The following is an 8456-nucleotide window of genomic DNA, read 5'->3' as shown; positions in this document are numbered from 1 at the left end:
AAAAATTATCAAGAAAATCACTTACTTGTAAGTAATGAGTTGCTGAAATGTAAAGCTTCAAAAACTCTTCTCTTGCTGAAAATTTTGATGGAACAATGGAGAAGATGAAGTAAGATATCATCTTTTTTTTTTATATAATATTTCAAGTCAAATAAGCCTACCTAATCCACCTAAACCAAAATTTTTGTCTCCTATATTACTATGGCAGGCCACCCTTGTTTTTAAGGGGTTAATTGCTCTTTAAAAGCCTCCAAAATTAGTCCATAAGAATTTAACACTCTTTAGCCATCACTTTGGGACTTTTGCACATTATGCGATTTAGTCTTTTTTCGTAATTGGACTCAAAATTGCGAAAATTAATTCATCAAAATTTTCACGTATCTATATAATCATGCTAGTACACCAAAATATTAATAAAATAATTTTCTTAGCCTTGGATTTGTGGTCCTGAAACCATTATTTCAACTAGGCCCTATTTTGGGATGTTACAATTTTCCTTCCTTTAGGGACTTTCGTCACCGAAAGTCTTACCAGAAAATAAATTCGGGTATTGTTTCTTCATTACTTCTTCAGGCTCCTAAGTGGCTTCTTCCACCCCATGTCTATGGCATAACACTTTCACCAAGGCTACATCCTTGTTCCTCAACTGTTTGACTTCCTGAGCCAAAATCTTGACCGGTTCTTCACCATAGGTTATATCCGGTCTAATCTCGACTTCTGTTGGAGAAATCATGTGAGAGGGGTCTGATCGATATCTACACAACATGGAGACATGAAATACATCATGGATATTTTCCAATTTGGGTGGCAATGCTAAACGGTAGGCTAGAGGTTCAACTCTTTCAATGATCTTATAAGGTCTAATAAACTGTAGACTCAATTTGCCTTTCCAGCCAAATCCCAATACCTTTTTCCATGGAGACACTTTCAAGAATACTTTGTCCCCAATTTGGAATTCTATTTTTTTTCTTTTCAAATCGACATACGACCTTTGCCTGTCCGATGCCGCTTTCAAACAGGCACGAATCACCTTAACCTTTTCTTCCGTTTCCTTGATTAAATTAACCCCGTGAATCTGGCTTTCCTTGAGTTCCATCCAATACAATGGAGTTCGGCACTTCTGGCCATACAATGCTTTATATGGAGCCATCTTTAAACTCCTTTGAAAGCTGTTGTTGTAGGCTTATTCCACCAACGATAAATATTTTTCCCAACTGCCTTGAAATTCAAGGACGCAACTTCATAACATGTCCTCAAGAGTTTGAATCGTCCGTTTAGACTGACCATCCGTCTGAGGGTGGAATGCTGTACTGAAATTCAATTTGGTACCCAAAGCTTCCTGTAGCTTCTTCCAAAATCTTGAAGTGAATCTCGAATCTCTATCCTAAATGATTGATAATGGTACTCCATGTAATCTTACGATCTCGGATATGTACAAGTCAGCCAACTTTTCAATAGAGTAATCGGCTCGTACTGGAATGAAGTGTGCAGACTTTGTTAGCCTATCAACTATAACCCAAATAACATCTTTCTTCTTCTGGGTCAACGATAACCCGGTCACGAAGTCTATAGTAATCCTGTCTCATTTCCATTCGGGAACCAACACAGGCTGTAACAAACCCAAAAGTACTTGGTGTTCAGCCTTGACCTGTTGATATATCAAGCATTTCGATACAAACTCTGAAATGTCTCTTTCATACCAGACCACCAATACATTTTCTTAAGGTCGTTGTACATTTTTACACTACCCGGGTGGATGGACAAACAACCATCATGTGCCTCTCTCAGAATCTTCTGAATTAGCTCATCATTCTTGGGTACACAAATTCTGTCTTTGAACATTATACAGACATCAGTACTAATACAAAAATTTGATTCAATCTCTGACCCATACTGAGTTCTCTTGGCTTGCAATTTCTAGTCATCTTTCTGAGCTTTACGGATCTTGATAAACGCCAAATTATACTTAGTTTTACCCCAATTACTTAGCATATTTATGGACGTTTACTACTAGATTTGTAGATTTTGGTGCTCTTAATCCAGTTATTTCATGTTTTGTACTCAGGAGAGCACCAAGAGTCAAAAAGAGCAAAAAATGAGCTAAAAAGGGACAAAACGGACCAAATCGAGAAGATCACACGGCCTAAGCCTGGCCACACGAGCTGCTCACACGCCCGTGTCCTTCTAGGGTGTCGACCAAGGCTCTCACGATTCACAAGGCCTGGGCATTGACCCATACGGCTGTGTGCAATTTAACGGATCGAACACGGCTTGGCAAACACGTCACACGGTCGTGGCACACGGGCGTGTCCCTTTTTCAAAGAGTTGTATTTTACACGGAAAAGGGTACTTAGGGAGGAAGAAAGCCAATCCAAAGCCTATATAAACACCCTAAGTATGACCTAGAAAGGGGGCCTCTTTCGGAACTTTTCTGGAATACAGAACCACACGCCAGGAATTACTTGAAGAAAGCCAGACAATTCATCCCAAAAGCCGGAGCTACTCCAAGACTGAAGATCTCTCTCAGAATTTCTTCACGGGTTTTAGAGTTTTCTTTATGTTTTGTTATTTTCATACTTTTGAGATGTACTCTTATCTTATTATGAACTAAATCCTTTAGATACCTAAGGGGGTTGAAACCTATGATGGATCTTGTTATTATTATCTGAACTATATGATAAATACTTGATTTGTTTTTAATTATGTGTTCTTAATGCTTGAGTTAATATTTCGGGTATTAATTCATGGTTTGATGTGCTTATGCAGATGAGCAAAAGTCCCTATCTAAGAGTAGATTTGGCATAATTAAGAGGAGTTGATCAAACGCCTAAAAATAAGGTTACGAGATTTTACCGAATTAGGGTGAAACCTAATATGGGAGTCCATAGAGTGATTTACTGCTTCCCTAGGGGTTTTAATTAAGAAAGAAATTTCGATTAATTCAACTGAGGGTTAGACATTATTAGTCTCGAAAGGGATAATAACATAGGTTAGGAAGTCTCACGGATCAAGTTAAGTGAATAAATCGTCCGATTCAGAGTCAGATAACAAGTGAAATCTAGGTGGATTCCTCCTTGGGTGTCGTCTTTATCAAATTAATTTTCTTCAAGTCTTTTTCGAACTTTTCTCTTTACTTTAGTTTAATTAGTTAATTATTTTAGTTAATTAGTTTAATAAACAACCCCTCTTTATTTCTAGGTTAGATAATAAAAAGATAGTTATTACTAGTACTTTTGGTTCCCTTGGGTACGATATCCCGGACTTGCCATTACTATACTATTGTTCGATAGGTGCGCTTGCCTTTTCGTAATGATAATAGTTACTCTAGGTTTGATCTTCATTATAAATATTTATTACTTGTTATGAATCACGTGATCAAGTTTTTGGCACCGTTTTCGGGGAACTGAAATATTAGGAACGCTAAATTTTTATTACTTTAGCCATTTATTTTTCTTGCAATTTTATTTTATTTTATTATTTATTAATTTACTTTTTCTCTCTCTTGGCAAGTTTTTATAGTTTATGACTAGAAGAAACCCGTCGGGACCATTACTTTTTGACGAAGTAATCAATCGTATAATTCATAAAAATCAAAGAGAAATAAGGCGCAGCTTAAGATACACAGAGATCGAGCAAGAAGACAATATTCAACCTCCAACTGACGAGATGGCTGAAAACCAAGGCAATCAGCTACCTTCTGCAATTGCGACTAATCAAAATCCTACTCTACGTACTATGTATGATTATGCTAAACCTTCTTTAACAGGAACTGAATCTAGCATAGTTAGACCTACTGTAGCTGCAAATACTTTTGAACTAAAACCTAACACTATTCAGATGATACGGCAATTCGTTCAGTTTGATGGTTTGCAGGATGAAGATCCCAATGCTCACTTAGCAAATTTCCTGGAATTTTGCGATACATTCAAAATCAATGGCGTTTCTGATGATGCCATTCGTCTTCGATTATTTCCCTTTTCACTAAGAAACAAAGCTAAACAGTGGTTGAACTCGTTACCACGAGGGTCTATCACTACTTGGGGACAAATGACCGAGAAACTTTTACTAAAATATTTTTCGCCGGCTAAAATGGCTAAATTTTGTAATGATATCTCTTCTTTTGTGCAGATGGATTTAGAAACACTTTACGGTGCATGGGAGAGATACAAGGACTTACTGAGAAGGTGCCCTCACCATGGGTTACTGCTTTAGCTTCAAGTACAAACATTCCGCAATGGTCTGTATCCCTTTACTCGGTAAATGGTTGACGCAGCTGCTGGCAGAACCATCAACAATAAAACACTGGAAGATGCCTATGAATTTATAGATGAGATGTCACTGAATAACTATCAATGGCAAGTTATGAGGACAAAGCCAATGAAAACAGTCGGTGTTTATAACATCGATTCGATCACCATGCTCTCTAATCAGGTAGAACTTCTCAATAAAAAGATTGACGGTTTACTTGGTTCTATGCAGGTACATCTAGTAATGAGGTGTGACTCAAGTGCCGGAGGTGTGCAGATAGAATACCAACCCTTCAATCCTACAACCGAAGAAGAACAAGTCAACTATATGGGTAACAATAACTACCGATCTCAAAATAACCCATACAGTAATACTTATAATGCAGGTTGGAGGAACCACCCAAATTTCTCCTGTGTGGTCAAGGGAATCAAAAGCTACAAAATCCTCAGGGTTTTCAAGAGCCACCTTATCAACAAGAGAAGAAACCAAACCTTGAAGAGATGCTTTCTAAATTCATCTCGGTGTCAGAAACCCATTTCTAAAATACCGAGACAGCACTTAAGAATCAACAAGCATCGATCCAAGGGCTCGAAACTCAGATAGGCTAACTATCCAAACTAATCTCCGAACGGCCACAAGGTAGCTCACCAAGTAATACTGAACCTAATCCGAGGGAACGCCTCAATGCAATTAGTACTCAAAATAAGGAATGATTCATTGCACTGGAGCCAGAATTACAGCAAGACAACGCGATGAACAAAGGTCAAGAAGAGGTAAACGATAATGATCATAAACAGGTAAGTACGAATTATGAACCTCGTGTGCCATATCCTAAAGCGATGACAAAAGACGGAACAGAAGAACAATTCAATAAGTTTGTCAAACTCTTAAAGAAATTACATATTAACTTACCCTTTATTGAAGTTCTGTCGCAGATGCGCAACTCAGCAAAATTCTTAAAGGAACTTCTGACCAATAAAAGAAAATTAGACACTACATTGCATGTGGAACTTAATGCAGTCTGCTCAACTATTCTAAAGAATAAGCTACCTAACAAATTGAAAGATCTAGGGAGTTTTACAATTCCTTACTTAATTGGTAGTTTATCTGTGAATAATGCTTTAGATGATCTAGGGGCAAGTATAAATGTTATGCCGTATAAAATGTTTAAACGACTAGGTCTCGATAAACCCAAACAGACTAGGATGAGCATACAATTGGCTGACAAAACAATTTCCTAAGGGTATTATTGAAGATGTTCTCGTTAAAATTGATAAATTTATTTACCCAGTAGACTTTGTCGTCTTGGATATGGATGAGGATAACGAGGTACCTTTAATTTTAGGATGACCCTTTTTAACAACTACTAGAAACATTATTAACGTAGGTACATGAGAGCTAACACTTCGTGCAGGTGACGACGCAGTAACACTCCAAGCACGCGACTCAGTCAAAACATCTAAGACTCAAGATAATGCTATAAAACCTGTCGATGATATAACTAATATTCAATCATCTTTGCAGGAACCTCGTCGAACCAAGACAATAGAGACAGTGCACTACTATCATGTAGAGAACAAAGACGTCCATGAGGAACGACGGCTGCAAATAGAGGAGCTAGATGAATGGCGAACACATAAACTGAAAACACGCGATAAACTGAAATTACGCCAGAACAAGCTTGCTACCTCTCTAAATCAACTTTAAATTGGAGATAAAGTGTTGTTAGATGCCGTAGATCCCTACATTGTCACTACCACACTGAACAAAGAAATCCCTCTTACGATACTCAACATTTTCCCATTCGGTACAGTGGAGGTGAGTCATCCCAAGTTCGGCACTTTTTAGGCAAACAACACCCATTTAAAACCTTATTTTCAGATTGATAGCCAAAACTAGGAGTACAAACTCCTTGAACCACCATGATCATTCACTAGAGAGGTAAGTCGAGCTTAGACTATAAATAAGCGCTTCTCGGGAGGTAACCCAAACACTAACATATTTTGATTTCTTATTTATAACACTTTAAATAATTAAATTTATCTTTGAATTGCAAAGTTTTTCAGAACACATGGCCAGGCACACGGGCGTGCCTAAATTCGTAACAAAATAGGGGAAGAGACACGGCCGTGCGAGACGGTCGTGTGAAAGTAGGACATGATTTTCTCAAAACACGGGATGCGATAAATCCCCACGGCCGTGCGACATGGCCGTAGATGAACTTCATAGGAGACCATAGGCGTGAGACTGAAAAACACGGGCGTGCCAGGGGCAAGGCTCGATTCTGTTTCTTCGACACGGGCGCGCAACACGCCCGTGCCTTGAAGCCATGGACAATAATACACGGGCGTAGGACCCTAACACACGGGCGTGGGAGAAGCGAACAAAGCTAGGCACGGCCATACGACATGGCCGTGTGCCAGACACGCCCAAGACACACGGGCGTGGGATAGTAGCCGAGCACGACCTAAATTGCAAAATTCGAAAAACACGAGCTCACCCTCAAAGTACATGGACATGGCCCTAGGCCGTGTGACCCTCCCCTATATAAGCAAACTACTATTCATCTTCTTCCTCCTTTCAAAACCCTAGCCGAAATCTACCATTCCCTACTCCTTAATCCCTATTCCGGCCATCATTCCCCAGATTCTCACTTCCCCAACCCCCAAACCACCCTCAAATCCACTCCCCCTACATTAATCCTCATTTTGCCCTCTCTTTTCCCTCTATTTTTCCTCCACACGTCTGTTCACTCACGCCCCATGCCCGTGCTCGCCATCAACACGCCCGTACGTTGCCCTACAGCACTTTTGGTTCACTTTCTCAACTTTGTTTTTCCAATTTGTGTTACTACATTCGTATTCAATATGCCTTACAAAGATAGTATTAATGTTACCAATTTGTTCTGAATAAGTTAGAATTTTTTTTAGTATTTTTCTATATTTAAATTGTTTAAGCTACTAAATAACATATACTAGTTCTAGGATTCTTGCTTAACTGATGATGCATTTTTTTCTCAGTATATGTTTTTGAATAATCATATAAATTTTTCACCTCTCGCTTGATATCGATAAATGTTAACACACCTTGCACCTACTATATCAATGTTTATACATTTTTAGGACCATTATGTCATCATCGAGAGGTAAGAAGGCCGCGGTCCCATTTTCAAAGAGATGTAGGGGACAGGATTCTTCCTCGATACGTACTACAGCCGAAGTCTGGCACCCATTCCTTGAGTTTTCGCGAGCTTCACAGGAGGAGCTATTTCAGATACTACGCACGCGACCCCTCACTACAAGTCGCTGTATTGACTGGGCTGCCATAGAGCAAGTCCAGCTAACTGATGCCATCCGCGCCCTCCTATCTACAAACCCATGGGAACTGTTCTTCGTTATTATTGAGCCCACTTATTTAGAGCTAACTTTAGAATTATGCTCTACTTTTCATTTACAGGTGGTGATGACGAACAATGACGACCCAAGCACCATTCACTTCTGATTAGGTGGTCTAGTTCGCGCGATGAGTGTCCCAGAGTTTGGAGTCGCTCTGGGACTTTATACTGATGAGTTTATGGAGGAGGAGGACATGAGTGCCCTACCATGCAATATCCACATTTCTCCTTCCTTGTGCTGGAAGGCTTTGGCACCACTCTCTTCCACCTACGACCCCAGCCGCTCGAAGGCCTCAGCTCTCCCCCCTTCCCTACGATATCTCTATGCCATATTGGCACACACCTTGACTGGAAGGAGAGAGAGCACCGGCGTTGTCAACACCCACGACACCTACTATTTATGGTGAATGGCGAATACATACGTGACTGACTTAGCATACTTCATCGCCTTCACCATTCGCCATCAGATCGAGCGGCATCGGAAGGGAGTAATCTCTATCGACCCCTATGTGACGCGCCTTGCTAGACACTTCGACCTCCTCAACACTGTGGCCCAGTCATCAGCGCTTACACTGATAGGTCAGATGTCCCCACAGGGCATCACGATTATGTTACACGTGAGGATGATCGAGCGACGACGTGGGACCGATCCTCCTCAGTACCGTCTCACTCACGTCATTGACGATGAGGATCTTGAGGACATTCCTGATGATGTCCCCCTACAGCATGAGGAGGCTTCGACCACGCCACCTACGGAACGACCAGTTCATGCAGCTGCTTCATTGGCATACCTTTCCGACCGACTCGCTCACTT

At 40.3% G+C, this 8456-nt stretch overlaps 1 non-coding gene across 1 annotated transcript; it reads right to left on the bottom strand.

The window, feature by feature from the left end:
* Window positions 1-4095: 4095 nt before the first annotated feature.
* LOC121226652 (small nucleolar RNA R71) lies at window positions 4096-4202 on the bottom strand. Its single transcript, XR_005924393.1, has one exon. It is a non-coding gene; the product is annotated as a small nucleolar RNA R71 (small nucleolar RNA).
* Window positions 4203-8456: the final 4254 nt, after the last annotated feature.

Source organism: Gossypium hirsutum, chromosome A03 (assembly GCF_007990345.1).
Source record: "Gossypium hirsutum isolate 1008001.06 chromosome A03, Gossypium_hirsutum_v2.1, whole genome shotgun sequence".
Taxonomy (NCBI): domain Eukaryota; kingdom Viridiplantae; phylum Streptophyta; class Magnoliopsida; order Malvales; family Malvaceae; genus Gossypium; species Gossypium hirsutum.
This window is presented reverse-complemented; position numbering and strand designations above follow the sequence as displayed.